This window comes from Chlorocebus sabaeus, chromosome 21 (genome assembly GCF_047675955.1).
Source record: "Chlorocebus sabaeus isolate Y175 chromosome 21, mChlSab1.0.hap1, whole genome shotgun sequence".
NCBI classification, from domain to species: Eukaryota; Metazoa; Chordata; class Mammalia; order Primates; family Cercopithecidae; genus Chlorocebus; species Chlorocebus sabaeus.
This window is the reverse complement of record NC_132924.1, coordinates 22,090,813-22,110,207: the sequence shown is the minus strand read 5'-3', so window position 1 is coordinate 22,110,207 and position 19,395 is coordinate 22,090,813. Positions and strand designations below refer to the sequence as shown.

Here is a 19,395-nt window from a genome sequence, read left to right as displayed (position 1 = left end):
GCTCCCCAGCGCCCCGGAAGTGATCTGCGGCGGCTGCTGCAGAGCCGCCAGGAGGAGGGTGGATCTCCCCAGAGCCGAGCGTTGGAGTTCTCCTCCTCCTCCTCCTCTTCCAGCCGCCCAGGCTCCGTCGCCACCCGTCGGACTCCTCCTTCGACCGCTCCCGGCGCGGGGCCTCCCAGGCGACAAGGACCGAGTACCCTCCGGCCGGAGCCACGCAGCCGCGGCTTCCGGAGCCTTCGGGGCGGCGGACTGGCTCGGGGTGCAGGTGAGCGATACCCGCTCGGGCCGCCCGGGGAGGGACTGGGGCCACCAGGGCGGCGGCGGGGGTGTGTCCGGGCGGCGGCGGGCCGAGGCCCTTACGCGGATTCGGGCTGCCGAGATTGCACATCCCGCGTTCTGCCCGAGGTCGAGCTGCGAGATGAGCCCGGCTGGAATCCGGGGCACCGCGTTCGCCGCTGTGGGGCGAGTGAGCCCCCAAGAGCGGGCGGCTGCGGAGAGGTCCCCCGCGCCCGGCAGCCCCTCTGAGTTGGCCTCGTCCGAAGGTCACCCCGCACCTCTCGTCCACGGCGCCCAAGTTCCCGCCCGGGCGGTGCCCGCGACCTGGGGCAACCCGCTGCCGCCGCAGTCCCCGCGCCTCACTCCGCCCCTCTCCCCTCCTTCCCTTTCTTTCCACTCCTTGCCTGTACTAGAGCTGCTGCTTTTTAAGCATCTCCCCCAGGGTTTTTTGTTTGTTTGTTTGTTTTTTGCCAGTTAAAGGAATGTTTTTTCAGACTAAAGTCATTAGACTCCCCGCGCTGAACTGACTACCTGGCCTTGGGCGCTTGCACCGCTTTAGCCCATTTTCAGGTAATCTAGCTTCTAAAATGAGGAAGAGAATACATTTTGGGAGAGAGGTGTTTCCTCTGTGGTTCGTTTCTGAAAGATTTCTAGAAGTAGAAGATGTGATTGGCATGCTTTAGCCTGTATATATGTGTGTAAGTCGACGGGGGTGACGGCACACGGGTGGCAGTGTTGTTTCAGGATTTAGGGAGAATTAGGGAGTTAACTGGCCTGTGCTCGGAAACCTGAATGTCCATACTTGTAAGAGCTCATCCAAGTGTCGCTGAGGTAGTGTGAGAAGCCCCGTGCCACGCCCTACGTGTCAAGCTGAAAAGCACCTAATTTACAAATTGTGTAGTGTGTGTGGGGAACAACCTTTATAAAACATTATAAAACATGTATCATAAGTTAATGCTTTTCCAGGAAGTAAATTGCAACTTTAATCATATTCCAGAAATTGGATAACAGATTTCATTAGTAAACTCTTACAGTATGTTTATTAATGTATTTCAGTGTGTCTTATTAGCTCATGTTTTTCTGTCTCTGGAATACAATATTATTCTAAACTGTCTCTTGTATTAAAATAATAACACTATTATTGTAAAATATTATCTGAAAACACCATTTTTTGACCTTGAATTTCTTCAGGGCAGGAGCCATGTCCTACTTACCACTGTTTCTATGCAGAATGCCTTGAACATGAAGCTGTTCACACATTTCTGCACTGAATGAATGAGTGTGTAGGTTATCTCACAGTCACCATCCAGGAGTTGCTTATTTTTGTTGGGCTAGGCTATTTGGTTTGTTTTAGGTTCTTGCCACATACAGACTTACTTCGTCTTTACATTCTTAAGCAGAGTCAAAGAATTCTTTACCTTCCAAAACTAGCCTGCTCTGAAAGGTTAAAATTATATTAAAATTGTGCTGGGCATTGTAACTTGTATTCCAGTGTTAAATGCTTACTACTTGAGCATATTCAGAGTTAGTAGGAAGAGATTGCCTGGTGATACACAGCAAGTTTATGTTTGGGATTGATAACTGTACCCTATCTTAATCAAAAAGAGGAAATTAGGAATTATCACTGTTTGGAAAACGTGGTGCTTCCCAGAATGCTTATAGTGGTTCATTCTTCCCATGAATACATGCAATCCTCTGACATCCTGATGTGACCTTGGCATGATTTACCAATAGCCTCTTTTACATTTATTTTCCAAGATCCAGATGCTGTTCTCTAGTGTGTTTGCTGAGTGTGCAATAATACATATCATTTATTTTGAAGCAGTACTTCATTACAACACTTTCTTCACAGGACTTTCCAAAGGAAGAAAGGACTAATTATAGAAAAGAATCTTGTCTACCATTTGTGAGGGAATATTTTTGTCTATAGATGGTTGGATTATTTTCATGTTAGGGAGGTTCAAATAAGAAGAAGGTGCGATGTTTTCTGTCCTCTCCAAGTATCTGGTGGTGGTCCTGCACTGTTTTTCCAAGCTTAGCTTCTACAGAACATAAATAAATGTACCACTGTCAATTCTTGTAGATATGCGTATCAGTGTAATATGCATTTGTATTCTTTAGTAGATGAGTGGCAAGGACAATTACTTTTAAAATAACTGGAATAAGAGGCTGTGAATGTTAATGAGGAAAAATATTATGATTTTGAAGTAGATAGTTTATGATTTTCATTGTTTTATAAAATGTTTTAACTCTAAGACACTAAGGAGAGGGAGGCCAGCAATTTCTTATGTCAGTGACATTACCACTATACAGAGGTTAGATTTTCCTTCTTTAATTCAGTAGTCCTCTTGGTAATAAGAGTTCTCATGTGTTGATTGCCTGCCAAGCACTGTGATAAGAGCTTTACTTAAATTATTTCTAATCTCCACAACACTTCTGCAAGACAGGTAGTTTTCCCATACTTTATTAAGGTAAATTGAAGTTATTTGCCAGAGGCTGGGCACCTAGCTTCTGTATAGTAGAGCCTAGATTTGAAAGTAACAATTGCTGAGAGCATTGAGTATTATTGTAGTTAATCCTAAATGGCTGTGGAAAAGGCAGTTCTGACTGAGCTGGGAACTGGAGCTTCAGGAAGGCGAAGATACTGATTCCTCTCTCTTGGACATCAAATGTGGCCTGGGGTTGCCAGTGGCCCTGGCCAGGTGGCCTCAAGCAGCAGCCATTCTTCTCTTTTATCTTCAGTGTGCCTACAAATACAGTGTTACCACCTTCTATGTGTGCCATGATGGAAAAATGGTTGTGCATTGTTCCCGTCAGTGTTCTGGTAAAGTATTTGGACTCAGTTCTTTTGATTAGTGCTTTTTAAAGTAACAGAACTGTCCCTGTTTGAGAGGAATACCGTAAGTCTATTTGTAGTGACCTTTCCTTGAAATCACATTGTTTTTTTAGTTCTTTCTTTCACTAATGGAAATTGGGGAGAAGCTAAGGGGGACAGTAGAAAGAATGGTAAAAGAAGCAGAGATGTTCTGGGTCTGTTTTTAACCATTTGAGGCCGTTAATCATTTTCTCTGGGTTTAAGATGGAGGCTTAAAGGTGGCAGAAGTCTTGTAAGGGTCTAGCTGCTATTCAGTGCTGGTAGAATTCTCTTCCTTCCTTCTAAGCCTGTGCACTTTTTAAAATGCACTTTTAAATAGGCTTACTTTGAAGAATGTGTTTTTTTCTCTCTCTCTTTCTGTTTTTTTAAAGATATACCCTTAAGTAAAAAACAGCTGATTATCTGGCCCCCATAAGTAACAGTTATTCTGTTTTTTTTTTTTTTTTAAGACATCTTTCTTATTACCTTATTGCATTCATAAGGATTTGGGTTGCCATATAGAAAAAAAGAAATTAAACTTCTATGGGTTTCTATGTATGAGTAAATTTTAGATGAGAATTTGCATATTTGATTTAATTATACGTAAAGGTATTGACTTAGTTTCTCAAAGTCAAGAGGGTAGTCTTTACAAGCCAAAAAAGGCATGTCTCCATAAAATGATACTGTTCTTAAAGCCCTTCACCGCTAGGGTCCTATATTACATGCAATAGATGTAACACTGGCATACATAATCTCCTTAAAGTCTGGGATCCAATTTTATTACTGAATTTACTTTTGAAACTAAATGTCAGGGTTTGATAGTGTTATTTTGGACAATAAGACACAGTTAGATTATAAAATGGCTTATACTCCCTGATTTATTGGGAAGGTGACCAAAGATCCCCCAGTTTCCAAAAGATTGTGATCATCTAAGCCATGGGATCCGTTTGCTTATGTAGTCGAGAAGCTAACGTAGTACTCCATTGAAAGTGGAGGTTGCCACACTGAGCGACTGAACACTGAGTTCAGCTGCCCTGTCTAGATTATTCTGGATTACTACAGCAGCCTTATAGCCTGTGGTTGGAACTCATCTGATACTTTTCCCATTCTTGTGTAGAACAGTGGTGATATTCCCCTGCTTGAAATCCTCTTGTGGCTCTTTTTTGCCCATTAATAAAATTCAAACTCCATTTAGCCTTAATCTCATATACAAAATCTTCAAGATGTGCTCCTTACCTAACTCTTTTTTTCCCCTTTATCTTTCATATTTTTTCATTTTTTTCTTACCTAACCCTTTAGCCTTATCTCTCTTCTTGGATGATCTTTTGTTCTAACAATACCCAGCTTCTGGAATGCTAGTGTTTGTTTACTCAGTCCTCCATTTCCTCTTCCTGGAATTCTAGCCTCTCTTCCTTCCCCTAATTTAGTATAGTCCTACTGGTCCTTCAGAATTCAGTTTAGGTTATACTTCTCCAAAAAAAATTACAATTAGGTTCTCTCTCTGGATCCCATCCCTCAAAAAAAAAAAAAAAAAAAAAAACCTTCAAGACTGGGCTGGTTGCTTCTCTTATGTCCTGTCATAACATCTGCTACAGCTCGTACTACACTGGAGAGAGTACTTTCATTAGCCTGTTGTAAATTTTGTTGACAACAATCCACAGTAACCTCATAACTACACACACACACGCTTTCTTTCTCTCTCTTAAAGGCCTTCTTCATAGGCCTTTATCAATCAAGTGCCCAGGCTTTCTCAATTCATGGCACCCTTATTATCGCAGTAATTTTTTTCACAGCATCCCTAGGTCAAAAGAAACACCTAACAGTTTAATTTTTTTGTTTGTTTGTTCTTTTTTTTGAGATGCAGTCTCGCTCTTTCACCCACGCTGGAGTGCAGTGGCTTGATTTTGGCTCACTGCGACCACCACTTCCCAGGTTCAAGCAATTCTTCTGCCTCAGCCTCCCGAGTAGCTGGGATTACAGGCACATGGCACTATATCTGGCTAATTTTTTGTATTTTTCATAGAGACGGGGTTTCACCATAGTGGCCAGGCTGGTTTCGAACTCCTGACCTCGTGATCTGCCCACCTCAGCCTCCCAAAGTGCTGGGATTACAGGCGTCAGCCACCACGCCCTGCCAGTTTCATTTATTAAGTAATTAGGTCTGAACAACTTAATAAGTATTTATCTCCTAACAACTCAGTAGCTATGTGAAAAGATAATATACATAAACTAAAATCAATAACTTTCATTCTTAACTGCTATCGTAGGTACCATAGTTTTTCAACTATGTCCTGTTTGAACATTTAAATAATATCTAATATTTTGCAATTACAAATGATGTTACAGTGAAAAACTTTGCGTACGTGTATCTTTGTATTGTTGGAGATACATCTTCAGGATAATGCATATGTAGAGTTGTTAGATACTGTCAAACTCCTTATCCTATGGGGTTGTACTATTTTGCATTCCTACCAGCAGTGTATGAGAGTAGAGTGTTTATTTCCCACAGCCTCACCAGCAGTGTTTTGTCAGCTTTTGAATTTCTGCTGATCTAATAGGTAAGAAATGGTATCTCAGTGTAGTTTTCTTTTGTACTTCTATTACAAGTGAATTGAACATGTTTTCATAGATTTAAGGGCCGTTTTAGTATTTCTTTTTATTGTTCATAGTATTTGCCCACTTTCTTTTCTTTTTCCTTTTTGAGACAGAGTTTTGCTCTGTTGCCCATGCTGGAGTGCAGTGGCATGATCTCTGCTCACTGCAACCTCCGTCTCCCAGGTTCAAGTGATTCTTCTGCCTCAGCTTCCTGAGTAGCTGGGATTACAGGTGTGCGCCACCATGCCTGGCTAATTTTTGTATTTATTTACTTATTTATTTATTTAGAGATAGAGTCTCGCTCTGCCAGGCTGGAGTGCAGTGGCGCCATCTCAGCTCACTACAACCTCTGCCTCCCAGGTTCAGGCGATTTTCCTGCTTCAGCCTCCCGAGTAGCTGGGACTATAGGTGCGTGCTGCCACGCCCAGCTAATTTTTTGTATTTTTAGTAGAGACGGGGTTTCACCGTGTTAGCCAGGATAGTCTCGCTCTCCTGACCTCGTGGTCTGCCTGCCTCGGCCTCCCAAAGTGCTGGGATTACAGGCATGAGCCACCATCCCTGGCCCTAATTTTGTATTTTTAGTAGAGATGGGATTTTACCATGTTGGTCAGGCTGGTCTCAAACTCCTGACCTCATGATCCATTCGCCTCAGCCTCCCCAAGAGCTAGGATTACAGGTGTGAGCCACTGTGCCCAGCTCTCTTTTTCTTTTTCTTTTTTTTTTTTTTTTTTTTTATTTAAGACAGAGTCTTGCTGGACCCTCCCAGGCTGGAGTGCAGTGGTGCAATGGTGCAATCACAGCTCATTGCAGCCTCAGCCTCTGAGACTCAAGTGATCTTTCTACTTCAGCCTCCTGAGTAGCTGGGATTATAGGTGCATGCCACCATGCTGTGCTGATTTTTGTATTTTGTTTGTCGAGATGAGGTTTTAACATGTTGCCCAAACTGGTCTTGAACTCCTGGACTCAAGTAATCTGCCCACCTCAGCTTCCCAAAGTACTGGGATTACAGGCAGCAGCCACTGTGCCCGACCAATTTGCCCATTTTCTATATGACTTTCAGTCTTTTTTCCCCTCAGCTTTTAAAAGTTCCTTCTACTTAAGAATATTAGCCATTTAACTTTGACATATGTTGCAGATATTTTTGCTAGTTGTCTTGGCATTGCTTGTGGTGATTTTTTGCCATGCAAGAGATTGTTTTTGTATAGTCAAATATGTAAATTTTAAATTTACTGCATCTGAAGTTTTAGTCATATTTAGGAAGCTTTTTCTTTTTTTTTTTTTTTTTTTTTTTTTTGAGACAGAGTCTCACGCTGTCACCCAGGCTGCAGTGGAGTGCAGTGGCCGGATCTCAGCTCACTGCAATCTCCACCTCCCAGGTTTGCGCCATTCTCCTGCCTCAGCCTCCTGAGTCGCAGGGACTACAGGCGCCCGCCACTTCGCCCGGCTATTTTTTGTATTTTTTTTAGTAGAGACGGGGTTTCACTGTGTTAGCCAGGATGGTCTCGATCTCCTGACCTCGTGATCCGCCCGTCTCGGCCTCCCAAAGTGCTGGGATTACAGGCTTGAGCCACCGCGCCCGGCCTTAGGAAGCTTTTTCTTACCTTCAGGTTATAGAGGAATTCACATTACACATGCTTTCTTCTGGTATGCATATAGTTTCGTTTCTCACATTTAGTTCCATTCAGAGTTTATTTCTATGTATGATACATGGAATGCATCTAATTTTATCCTTTTCCAAGTGGCTATCCAGTTGCCCCAATGACATTTATTTAAAAAAGAAAAAAAAAATTCTTGTTCCTTCTATATGCAGTTGGGTGTATTTTTTTCTATTGGAATATCTCACCATTCATGTACCAGTACCACATCATTTTAATCATAGAGGCTTTGTAGTATGTTTTAATAGTTGGTAGGGCTAGTCCCCCATTATAGCGCTTCCTCTTCGTTGTTTTTCTTGCCTTCTTGTATGAACTTTAGCATCGATTTGTCTTAAGTCTGTGAAACAATTCCATTGCTGTTTTTGTTCGTTTGTTTGTTTTGTTTTGAGACAGAGTCTTGCCGTGTTACCCAGGCTGGAGTGCAGTGGTGCCATCTCAGCTCACTGCACCCTCTGCCTCCCAGGTTCAAGCGATTCTCCTGCCTTAGCCTCCCATATAGCTGGGACTACGCATATGTGCCACCATGCCCAGCTTATTTTTTTTATTTTTAGTAGAGACGGGGTTTCCCCATATTGGCCAGGCTGGTCTCAAACTCCTGGCCTCAAGTGATCCACCTGCCTCGGCCTTCTAAAGTGCTGGGATTACAAGCATGAGCCACGGTGCCCGGCCTCATTGCTGTTTTTATTAGGATCACATTAAGCTTATACTAACTTATTGAGAACTGACATCTTTTTTTTAGAGAAAGGGTCTCCCTCTGTTGCCCAGGCTGGAGTACAGTGGTGCCATCATAGCTCACTGCAGCCTTGAACTCCTGGGCTCAAGTGATCCTCCTGCCTCAGCCACCTGAGCAGATGGTAGTACAGGTGTCTGCCATCATGCCCCGCTATGGAATTGACATCTTGATGGTATTGAGACATGTTAACCTAAAACAAACAATGTCTTTTTATTTTTTAAATTCTACTTTTGTGTCTTTGAGGAATGGTTTATAGTTTTCTTCATATAAGTTTTCAACATTTCTTGCTTATTCCTAAGCTATTTTATCTTTTTTGTTGCTATTATAGTTTTCTTATAATTTATGTCTTTTAGCTGGTTATTGTCCATGAATACGAATATTGTCGATTTCTGCATATTTTCCTGCCACCTTGCCAAATTCTTATTAAGTTGACTATGTTAGCCTCTTTTGCGTTGCTATGAAAGAATACCTACGACTGTGTAATTCATAAAGGAAAGAGATTTGTTTGGCTCACGGTTCTGCAGGCTGTACTAGCATGACACCAACATCTGCTTGGCGAGGTGAGGCCTCAGGAAGTTTTTACTCATGGAAGAAGGCAAAGAGTGAGCAGGTGTGACACATGTCAAAAGAGGAGTAAGAGAGAGGAAGAGGTTCTGGGCTCTTTTAAACAACCAGCTGTCATGTGAACTAATAGAGTGAGAACTTGCTCATTACCGTAAGGACAGCACCAAGCCATTCATGAGGAATCTGCCCCATGACCGACACATCCCCCACTAGGCCCACCTCCAACGTTGGGAATCAGATTTCAACATGAAACTTGGAAGAGACACACATCTAAATCATATCAATTATTTTCATCATTGCTTCTCTCAGACTTTCCAGAGATACTATCATGTCATCTGTAAATAGAGTTTTTTTCCTCCTTTTCCAGTGTTTATGCTTTTAACTGTTTATCTTATCTAATTGCATTGACTAATATCTCCAGAACAATATTAAATAGCAGTGTAACAGTGTCTATAATAGAGGTGCTGATTGCTTCATTGTATTACATTCATCATGGATATACAAATGTGTACATTTAAACCTAGATAATAATCTGGCTATGTATATACCTTGCAAGGGTTGCACACAGTCTTTTGCTATGTCTTTAAGAGATGCTTGTGGAGATTGACTGGGCATGGGGGCTAAGACATGTAATCCCAGTAGTTTGGGAGGCTGAGGCCAGCAGGTAGCTTGAGCTCAGGAGTTTGAGACAAGGTTGAGTAACATGGTGAAACCCGTCTCTACAAAAAGTACAAAAATTAGCTGAGCATGGTGGCGTGTGCCTGTGGTCCCAACTACTTGGGAGGCTGAGGTGGGAGGATCACTTGAGCCCAGGAGGGAAGGCTTCAGTGAGCTGAGATCATGCCACTGCACTCCAGCCTGGGTGACAGAGTGAGACTCTATCTCAATTTTTAAAATATTAAATTTTAACAAAAGATACTTAAGGAGATGGATGTGGCAAGAGGCAGGAAAAGTCAAACTTTCTTAGTGCATGGTAGCAAAATACGGTGCTTAGCATGGTAACTGCTCCATGGTTTCTCAGTTTATACAACCAGTCCTGAGTTTTCTTGCTTCTCTACACAGTTTTCTGGATTTCATTGTGTTTTTTACCCAGCTAGTTATAGATGCCACAGGGTGACCTCCTTTTCTCTTCTAGGCTAAAGCTGTCATGGGTCTATGAAAATCTAGGAATTCCCTTCTAGGCTTCATAGTCTTAAGTGGTGTGTGTGCTTTGCAGATGAGCAAGGCTGATTTTGTATTGATATGGTGCTGCCTTGACTTCTTGTATTTCTAGATCGTATAGCGAGGTAGATGTTAGTCTGTTCTCACACTGCTATAAAGACATACCCTAGAATGGGTAATTGTAAAGAAGAGAGGTTTAATTAACTCACAGTTTCACATGGCTGGGGAGGCCTCAGGAAACTTAAAATCATGGCGGAAGGTGAAGAAGGCATGTGTTACATGTCAGCAGAAAAGAGAGAGAGAATGAGAATGCCTGTGAGAGAGCAAGAGGGAGCATGTGCACGCCAGAGCAGGAAAAACTGACTTATAAAACCATCAGATCTCGTGAGAACTCACTCACTATCACAAAAACAGCACAGAGGAAACCGCCTCCATGATCCAGTCACCTCCCACCTGGTCCCCCCCTCAACAGGTGGGATTATGGCGATTACAATTCAAGATGAGATTTTGGTGGGGACACAGCCAAACTGTATCAGCAGGTTTGTAATTAGATGAGTTTATCCATTGGGGGGTAATCCTAGAGTACATAGCTGTGGGTGGTTCTTGACAAGTGTGTAGGGCCTGGGACATCTGGCTTTGAGGCAGTTCTTTCTCCAGGTTTTATTTATGCGGATCCAGTCATCTGGCAGGAATGATTTGTTGGTGTGAAATCAGGTGTTGGCCCAACATCCTGCACATGTTCCATCCACATGGCAATGAAGGTGGTTGCACACCAGTGCTTGGTCTCCCAAGTTCTGGAGAGTGTTTTTATTTCACTGCCATCTAATTTATCCAGAAAGTTCAAGTAGCATATTTTCTGTAGATTCTTATAATTTCAAGATTTCCAGGTCCCTTTGTGAACTCTCAGACCACATCCTATTGCCCTTTTCTGTCACTCTATTGTTTTCTCTCCCAGGAGGGCTGGGTGGTAGGATGTTTATTAATTTATTGCCCCATATGCTAATGAGTTCTTCCTAGAACTCCTTATAATTCTCAATCCTTGGCCTGCTGTCCATCTTTACTGTCCCTGGAGTGCTGGTAGGTGGAGTATTTAATGATCTCTTCTTGTCCTTAGGTTGAGGAGCCTTCACTCACCTTGGTCCATTCCTTGGTCCATTCCACCTATCTGTCTTCACTTTTCCTGTGACCCATGTCACCTTTTTCTCTCAGGGTCTTGCTGCCTCACTGGTATGAAAATCAGACTTGGGTGGGGCAGACTTTGGGGTTTCCTGCCTTGAAGATCCTCAGATATTGTCCTGTGGTGCGTGCAGCTACCCTGATGGCACGCTTCAGCAGGAGGGTGATCTTTTCTGTTCTTTTTGTTGTTGTAGTCTTATTTCCTCTGCCCGCCCCCTACCATTTTTAGTCTGAGGGAAATCTGTCTTCCATCATCTTTCTGCCTAAAATATTTAGTCCATCCTCTGAAGTCTTAGGTTTCTGGGACACCAGCCCTAGTCATTTAGTGCTTGAATAATTGGTAACCTTCCCACTACCCTATTAATCTCCAAAGTCTTCCTGTTTCTTACATCTGCATAATATAGCTAAGACAATTCTGTGCCCCTGCTGCTTCATTCTTATTTGCTGCTTGTGATTTTCAGTAGCTTTCTTAGTCCCTAAGAATAAAATAAAACTTGATCATTTTGTCGCTGTTTGTTGCTATGCTTATTTATTTTTATGTTTTGTTTTGGTCCAGTTCATAAAACCCATTTCTTTGTCTTGTTAAAGTTTCTATTTCATTGGTCATTTGTATTTCTTAGTGTGTGAATTGTCTTTATTTCCTTTGCTTATTATTTTTTTGTAGTGAGGACTTGAATCTTCTTTATAATAACAGATTTATTGAGATATAATTCACATACCATAAAATTTGCCCTTTAAAATGTACAATTTCACCAGATATGGAGGCTCATGCCTGTAATTCCAGCACTTTGGGAGGCCAAGGCGGGCAGATTGCTTGAATCCAGGAGTTCAAAACCAGTCTAGCAACATGGCAAAACCCCATCTCTACAAAAAGTACAAAAAAATTAACCAAGCATCTCTACAAAAAATACAGAAAAATTAGCTGAACATGGTGGCGCATGCCTGTCTGTAGTCCTAGCTACTCAGGATTCTGAGGTGAGAGGGTCGCTTGAGCCCAGGAGGTGGAGGTTGCAGTGAGCCGAGATCATGCCACTGCACTCCAGCCTGGGCAGCGGAGCCAGACCTGTCTTGAAAAAGAAAAAAGTACAATTTAGTGGTTTTTAATATAGTCAGAGTTGTGCAATTATCACCAATATCTAATTCCAGAAGATTTTCATTACCTTCAAAAAGAAAGCCATACTCATTAGTCATCAGGCTTGATTTCTTCTGCCCCTCAGCCCCGGCAACTACTAATCTATTTTCTGTCTCCACAGCAGTGGTCCCCAGCCTTATTGGCACCAAGGACTGGTTTTGTGGAAGACAGTTTTTCCACGGACCAGGGGAGATGGGGAGGAGGATGGTGTTGGGATGAAACTGTTCCACCTCGGATCATCAGGCATTAGATTCTCATAAGGAGCACACAACCTAGATTGCTCATGTGCGCAGTTCACAATAGGGTTTATACTCCTGTGAGAATCTGATGCCAGCACTCATCTGACAGGAGTTGGAGCTCAGGAAGTAATGCTTGCTTGCCCTCCGCTCACCTCCTGCTGTGCGGCCCAGTTCCTAACAGGCCACAGACTGCTACCAGTTTGCGGCCCAGGGGATGGGGACTCTGCTCTACAGCCTTTCCTATTCCAAACAATTTTTGGATTCCATAAATGGAATCACACAATGTGTAGTCTTTGTGTCTGGCTACTTTCACCTAACATAATGTTTTCAAGATTATCCACGTTGTAGCATGTGGCAATACTTCATTTGTTTTTATGGCTGCATAATGTTCCATTGTGTGGGTATGCCATGATTTATCCATTCATCAGTTGATAGACATGTGGGTGTTTCCACTTGGGGGCTTATATTGAATAATGCTGACATGAACATTGATGTATGTGTTTTTGCATGGATGTATGTTTTCATTTCTCTTGGGTGTATATACCTGGGAGTATATACTCCCAGGGAATTGCTGGGTCACGTAGTAACTCCATGTTTAACATTTTGAGGACCAGTCAAACTTTTCTAAAGCAGCTGCACCATTTTACATCCCCACTGGCAGTGTATGAGAGTTCCCAGTTTTTCCGCAACTTCACTAACAGTTGTTATTGCCTTATTTTTTTTATTATAGCCATTCTAGTGAATATAATTTGTTTTCCTTCCTCTGCTAGGATACTTTGAGCTCCCCTATGTTTATGAAGTTATCTATGTTTTAGCATATCATATATGCCTTTTCTTCTTAGATCTCTAAGTTTAAGGTCCAGTCCCAAGAACACTTTCTTTATTGTAAAAACTATAAACTTGACTTTTTGTTTGAACTTCCAGGTGGGCTTTTCTTTTGATTCATTAACAAAATTTCTGTTTTACATTTGTGTATTTGATGTTATACCAGTTTGTTCTCTCAGTGCTATAAAGAACTACCTGAGACTGGGTAATTTATGAAGAGAAGAGGTTTAATTGACTCACAGTTCTGCAAACTGAATGGGAATCATGACTGGGAGGCCTCAGGAAACTTACAATCATGGCGGAAAGCAAAGGGGAAGCAAGCACATTCTCGTTAAGGTGGAGCAGGAGAGAGAGACAGCAGGCAAGGAAGTGCTACACTTTTAAACCATCAGATCTCATGAGAACTCACTATCACTAGAACAGCATAGGAGAAACCACCCCCATGATCCAGTCACCTCCTTCCAGGTCCGTCCCCTGACACATGGGGATTACAAATTGACATGAGATTTGGGTGGGGACATAGAGTCAAACCATATCAGATGAGTTTCAAGCTGTTAAAACAGTAAATTGCTAAAAGCACACTGTTAAAATTTGTGGTGTAGCAAATAGAATGTTTAAGAGTAATGAAGGGGAATTATTCATAATGAATACTGACATTGTCTAAGTGAATTGTTAGTGCAGTGTTGACTACAAAATTGAGGAGCCCCAGTTATAGCCAAAGTAACCCAAAATGATGCTAGGTTTAATCCTGTATTTCTGTCCCTGTTAACAGGAAAGTACAAAGTGTGACTAATTTTTTTTAATGGAAACTGAACTTTTGTATACATTATCTTATTTGATCTTTATTATCAGCCAAGAGATATAGAGAGGACAGCTGTTCTTCCACATGGGAACATTTATTGACCTTCATTCAACAATTGTTCCCTCTGTTTCAGTATGTTAACACAGGTAGACCAAAAAGATGACAGTATTTATACATCAACTATGTTCTTCTTTCTAAATGCACAGAGAACTTTATTGGTGATTCCTTTTACATTTGGTTAGGTTTAAAATGAGAGTGCTATTTCCTCCCAGCTTTTTGTTTTGAAACATTTAAAACCTACAGAAAAGAGTAACATAGTATATTGAATGCCTACATACCCTACACCTATATTCACCAATCACCAATTATCATTTTGGCCACATTTGCTTTTTCTGAGTATAGATGCTTTTATTGATTGATTGATATTTGAGCTATTTGAAAGTAAGCTGGAGAAACTTCACCTTTGTGTACTTCAGCTTGCATTTTCTGAGAATAAAGGCATTCTCCTGCATAATACTGTTGTAATACTATTGTAACACCTAAGAAAATTAGTAATAATTCCATAACATCCTCTAATATCTAATCCAGATTCAGGTGTCCCAGTTGTCTCCTAATGTCTCTTTCTCCCTCTCTTTTTTTTAAATTTTATTTTAAAAGACAGGGTCTTACTCTGTCACTTAGGCTGAATGCTCTGTCACCTAGGCTGGAGTACAATGGTGTGATCACAGCTCACTCTAACCTCTAACTCCTGGCCTCAAGTGATCCTGCTGCTTAAGCCTCCTGAGTAGCTGGGATTACAGGAGTGTGCCACTTGTTCATAAATTTAGAACAATATTTAGTGTCAAGTCAGTGATTTTTCTAAGGGTATAACAGGGATCTTCATAGATTTGCCCTTTCCAGATGGTACATATAAATGAAATCATACAATATGTGGTTTTTGTGTTTGGCTTCTTTTACTTAGCATAGTGTCTTTCTGGTTCATTCATGTTACAGCATGTGTTTTTTTGTTTGTTTGTTTATTTGTTTGTTTGTTTGTTTTGAGACGGAGTCTTGCTCTGTCGTCCAGGCTGGAGTGCAGTGGCGTGATCTCAGCTCACTGCAAGCTCCGCCTCCCGGGTTCACACCATTCTCCTGCCTCAGCCTCCCGAGTAGCTGGAACTATAGGCGCCCACCATCACGCCCGGCTAACTTTTTTGTATTTTAGTAGAGATGGGATTTCACTGTGTTAACCAAGATGATCTCAATCTCCTGACCTCATGATCCGCCCGCCTCGGCCTCCCAAAGTGATAGTATTACAGGTGTGAGCCACAGCACCTGGCCCATGTGTCAGTAGTTCTTTTTGTTGCTTAGTAGTATTCCATTCTATGGATATGGATATACCACATTTTGTTTATCATCATGTCTCCCTGCAGTCTTGACCCTCCTGGGCTCAAGCATTCTTCCCACCTCAGCCTCCCAAGTAGCTGGGACCACAGGCACATGCTACCAGGCCTGGCTAGTTTTTAAATTTTTTTTGTAGATATGGGGTTCTCCCTGTGTTGTCCAGGATGGTCTGAAACTCCTGGGTTCAAGCTGTCCTCCCCTTTGGCCTCCCAGAATTCTGGAATAACAGGCATGAACCACTGTGCCCAGGCCATCTTGTTTATCTATTTACAGTTGGTGTATATTTGGATTTTTTCCACTTTTTGGTGGTTGTGAATAATCCTGCTGTGAACATTCATGTACAAGTCTTTGTGTAGACATATGTTTTCATTTCTCATGTATATACACTTGGGAGTGTAATTATTGGGCTGTATGGTACATTTATGTTTAATCTCTTAAGAAATTGCCACGCTGTTTTCCAGAGTGGCTGCACATTATTTTGCATCCTCACCAGCAGTGTTTGAGGGCTTCTATTTCTCTGCATCTTTATGGACAGTTGTTACACAGTAAGTCCTCACTTAATGTCATAGGTAGGTTCTTGGAAAATGTGACTTTAAGTGAAATGGTGTATAACAAAAACAATTTTACCATAGGTTAATTGATATAAACAAGAGTTAAGTTTCTGCAGCATATTTCTGGTCACAAAAACATCACAAACTTCTAAATCAAGACCCAAAACACTTCTAAACATTGAAATAATTGTGAGCTATACATACCTTTCAGAAAGATTGATACAAACAAGTAAGATTATTACCCAATTTTTGGTGAATCAGTGAGTGACAGCAGTTGCATTAGTGATTGGTCAAATCAAAGAAGAACTCTTTACAAAGCGAAAAATGTAAGGAGCACTTTCTGCCACCACACAGTTCAGAAAAAAAAGCGGTGATGTGCGCACGTAGTCCCAGCTCCATAAGAGGCTGAGATAAGAGGATCTCTTGAGCCCAAGAGTTTGAGGCTGTAGTGCACTATGGTTAAGACTGAATAGTCATTGCACTCTTAACCATGACAACATAGTGAGACCCTGTTCCTTTAAAAAAATAGAGGGAGAGAAATAATCATAAATATGACAGACTTTCTGAGCACTTTTATATCATATCCTGTGTTTTCATACATTTGTCCGATTATCATAGACTTTATAGATTTTTATTTTCTAATAATTTGTATTCATCCATTCATTTTCCAACCCGCTTTTTCCAGTTCAGGCTCTTGGATGGCCAGAGCCCATTCCAGCAACTTAGGGAACCAGGCTGGAACCAGCCTTGAACAGGACGCCATCCTGTTGCAGGATGCCCTCATGCACACACCCACACTCACTCAGGCATGGACAATTTAGACATGCCTGTGAACCTCTTGTACACATCTTTGGAATGTGGGGTTTTTTCCTCCTATTTCATTAAAACCAAATGATGTTGAACCAAACAACATTATTTGAGGACCTGCTGTAGTCTTTTTTGATGTTAGTGTTTTTTCTGTATTATAACCATTCTAGTGAGTATGAAATGGTATCTGGTTTTTGTTTTGTTTGTTTTTTTGAGACAGGGCCTTGCTCTGTTGTTCAGGCTGGAGTGCAGTGGTGAGATCTTGGCACACTGGAGCTCAACCTCACAGGCTCAAGCAATCCTGCCATCTCAGCCTCCCCAACAGCTGGGACTACAGGTGCATGGCACCACTCCTGGTTAATTTTTGTATTTTTGTAGAAACGGGGTTTTGCTGTGTTGCCCAGGCTTGTCTCAAACTCCTGAGCTCAAGGGGTCCACCTGCTTTGGCCTCCCAAAGTGGTGGGATTACAGGCATGAGCCACACTGTACCCAGCCTGAAATGGTATCTTATTGTGGTTTTCATTTGCATTTCCTTAATAACTAATGATGTTCAGCATCTTTTCATGTGCTTCTTAGCCATTCACATATCTTCTTTGGTGAGATGTTTAGTCAAATCTTTTTCCTGTTTCTTTTTAAATTGGGTTATTTTCTTGTTACTGAGTTGTAAGAGTTTGTGTATTACAGATAAAAATCTTTTATCAGATATATATGATTGGCAGATATTTTCTCTCAGAGAGTGCTGTGTTTTTTGGTAATGATGTTGACCATGAGCCTTTCTTAATGTTTTCTAATTTCCCATGTGACTTTCTTGGAGGGTTGGGAGAAAAGCTACATCTTCTGGTCTTAATTCTTCCATGTATCTATTAATAGTATTAAAGCAGAGCCAGTTAAAGAAAGAATAGTCACCTTCATCTTCATTCAACAATTAAGCAGTGAGAAACTCTTCCCCTTTGAACCATGTGAAGCAAATACTCATACTGTGGGTATTAGGACTCTACCCACAGTTGTAAGAGCCAGAAAACCAGTTCAATAAAACAGAGTTTTGCCATTTTTTTCTCTCTTCCTCTACTTCTCCATTTTACTGGCAGACTCTCTTCATGTGGTCAGAAAGATAGCCACCTTTATCTCCAGATTCAGTTCTTCCTCACTAGCCCTACTAGAAGAGCCCAAGAATGGAGCGCTTTGGCCAGCTTGGGTCTCATGCCTTGCTTTTGAGGGAAGTGGCGCATGCTAATTTAGTCCTGTTGTGATGGGGTAAGGAGAGGAAGGGGTGCTGGAGGGGTGCTGGGCAGACAAATCATATGTCTACTTCTTTATGGGTGTTATGTTATTTTTGCCCATTTTTTATGAGGTTAAACCAAAAGTAATGAATAGAAGGTTAATACCTGTACTATTTTCTAAAACTCACATTTATTTTCTGATTAATTTTAACGTTAAATCAGGCTTTACTAATAGAACCATTTTTGTATTGAAACAAACACATATGATACTTGGTTTATGCTAAAATATTCCACATACATCTTTGCACCTCCCAGGGAAGGGAGGGGACCTATCTCAACATTGATAACAACTTGATAATTGTGGCTGACCTCCCCACTTCTCGTGGACTTTCTTTTACGTAGTTTCTTTACCTCTCTGAGTGGGGTTATGACCATCTTGGAGTTCCTACATTCCTACAGATTGCTGAAATCAGTTTTTTAAAACTGGTTTGCTTCCCCTCTGTGTTCATATATTTGGATTCCCAAGCTCTGTCAGTGTCCATATGTTATATGATTCATCTTTGAAGTGATTTTTGTTTTAAGTAAGGATAATTTTTTTAAGTAAGCATAATTCCCAGTTCATTTTCATGACGTTGGGTATATGATGTGGATGGTGATGGTGATGGTGTTATTGATGTAGTTTTAGTGATTTTCTTGCTCAAAAAAGGAAATCATGTTTATCACTTGAAGTGCTTCTTATCTAAACCTTTAGTAGATAGATACAACTGGAATTTGTTCATGTAGTTGAACAGATATCTTTGGATACTGTGTGGAACTTACATTTCTTCCATATAGTACTTTTTGGGATTTATTTTAGTATGAAAATTAAATGCAGAATTGAAAAATTCTGGCTTCAGATTATCTGTATAAAATGTATTATCTGTCAGAGTTGAAACAGACCTTAAGGGGTCATCTTGTGTATTTTTGTACCCAAGAGGAAGGCTAAAGATCACCTCTACCCATCTTAGTTCCTCAGTTGGAACAACCGCTGTAACAAAAGGCAGTTTAACAATAGAAAAGCAAGTTTATTAACATGTGCAGCATACAACACATGGGAGAAACCGCAGTGAAAACAAACTCAGAGAACAGTGGCTTGCAGCTCTGGTTTATATAGCGTCTTCAAGAAAGGGCAGTAAATGTGTGAGTAAATGACAGGACAAAGGAAAGGATTTTAGGCTTCCAGGAGTGGGAAACTGTGGAAAGGTAAAGATAAGGGGGGAAAGTAAAGGAGTAAGATTTGTTTGCGGATTCCTCTGGTGCTGTCTCTGGGCTGATGAGTCTAGAGTTGTCTCTAGTGACAGAGGATTTATAACCTATATCTTGACTTTAGGTAGAAAAGGAAGAGGATAGAGATTTTCCTTGGTTTGCCATCTCTCAGTTGTC

At 41.3% G+C, this 19,395-nt stretch overlaps 1 protein-coding gene across 1 annotated transcript in view; it reads left to right on the top strand.

The window, feature by feature from the left end:
- Positions 1–19,395, top strand: part of RALA (RAS like proto-oncogene A) — an 86,384-nt gene continuing 66,989 nt past the window's right edge. The window contains exon 1 of the mRNA XM_007981551.3: positions 1–265. The gene's annotated coding sequence lies outside the window, so the exon portion shown is untranslated. The remainder of the gene's footprint in view (positions 266–19,395) is intronic.